Source organism: Mixophyes fleayi, chromosome 2, assembly GCF_038048845.1.
Source record: "Mixophyes fleayi isolate aMixFle1 chromosome 2, aMixFle1.hap1, whole genome shotgun sequence".
In the NCBI taxonomy this organism is placed as follows: Eukaryota; Metazoa; Chordata; class Amphibia; order Anura; family Limnodynastidae; genus Mixophyes; species Mixophyes fleayi.
The window spans coordinates 137975017-137976875 of NC_134403.1; positions in this window are offsets into that span (position 1 = coordinate 137975017).

Sequence of the window (1859 nt, forward strand, 5' to 3'; positions counted from 1 at the left end):
GCCGTATTTCAGGATTTGATTAATGAGGTGTTACGTGAGTTCCTGGGACACTTTGTTGTTGTTTACCTTGATGACATCCTCATATATTCAAAATCGTTGTCTGCACACCAGGGTCATGTCAGACAAATCCTACAGAAATTACGGGAACATCACCTCTACGCGAAACTCGAGAAATGCGAGTTCGAGGTCCAGAAGGTATCCTTCCTCGGTTATCTAATCTCCTCAGAAGGTTTCTCCATGGACCCAACCAAGGTCCAAGCAATTCTGGATTGGATTCAACCGAATAACCTCAAGGCGGTCCAGAGATTCCTGGGATTCGCCAATTACTACAGGAGGTTTATTGGCGGCTTTGCTGATATCGTGGCTCCTATTGTCACCTTGACCCGCAAAGGAGGTGATCCAACTGTTTGGTCACAACAGGCAATAAATGCATTCAAAACCCTGAAGAAAGCTTTTGTGTCTGCTCAGGTTCTCAGACATCCGGATCCTAGGGTACCGTTTGTTCTTGAGGTAGATGCTTCTGACGTCGGTGCTGGGGCTGTCTTGTCACAAAAAGACCCCCAGACCCACCGCTTACATCCATGTGCCTTTTTTTCCCGTCAGTTCTCATCAGCGGAAACCAACTATGACGTGGGAAACCGAGAATTGCTGGCAATTAAATGGGCCTTTGAGGAATGGCGACACTGGTTGGAAGGCGCTGCACACCAGATCTCAGTTATAACGGATCATAAGAACTTACAGTATATACAGTCAGCCAAACGTCTGAACCCCCGACAGGCTCGGTGGTCGCTGTTCTTCACTCGGTTCAACTTTATTATCACCTATCGTCCTGGTTCCAAAAATATTCAAGCGGACGCCCTGTCTAGAAGTTTCCTGGCACATCATGCTCCGGTCACCTGCTCAGAGCCTATTGTTCCTGTGTCTATGATTCATGCCGGATTAACTCAAGATTTGAGCTGTACCTTACAAAGGTTCCAGAGGTTGGCTCCTGATAACACTCCGGCAGGATGTTTGTTTGTCCCAGTTCATCTAAGGAAGACAGTCCTTGCTGAGGCACACAACAGTCGGACTGCTGGGCATCCTGGAGTCTACAAAACACTGGAAATCCTTTCCCGTACTGTATGGTGGCCGTCTCTGTCTGCTGATGTCAAGAGTCACGTCCGGTCCTGTGAAGTTTGTGCCAGGAACAAAGTTCCCAGGACTCGCCCGGTAGGTCAGTTAGTTCCGTTGGCCGCCCCTGGTAAACCTTGGACACATCTGTCCATGGACTTTATAGTCAATCTGCCACCCTCTGCGGGACACAATACCATTTGGGTCGTGGTAGACCGGTTCAGCAAGATGGCACATTTCATTCCACTCACTAGGCTGCCTACTGCTCGAGATTTGGCAGTTTTGTTCATTCAACACATTTTCCGCCTCCATGGACTCCCTACAGACATCGTCTCCGATCGGGGTTCCCAGTTCATAGCGCAGTTCTGGAGATCATTCTGTACCCTCCTGGGAATCAAGGTCAGTTTATCATCTGCATACCACCCTCAGTCAAATGGGCAGACTGAAAGGGTTAACCAGTCCTTGGAGAAGTTCTTGCGATGCTACATATCGGAGTTTCATGACAACTGGTCCTCCTTGTTGCCCTGGGCAGAATTTGCCTGTAACAACTCCTGTCACTCATCCACGAAAACCTCTCCGTTCTTTTGCAATTATGGTTTCCACCCCAGATCTAACTCTTTGTATTCACTCCAGTCTGTTGGTATCCAGGAGATCCGTTCCACTGCCAGGGATCTCAGAGTTGTCTGGAAGAAAGTACATTCATCTTTAAAACAAGCCTCACTTGTTGCAAAAAAAAATTCGGACCGACA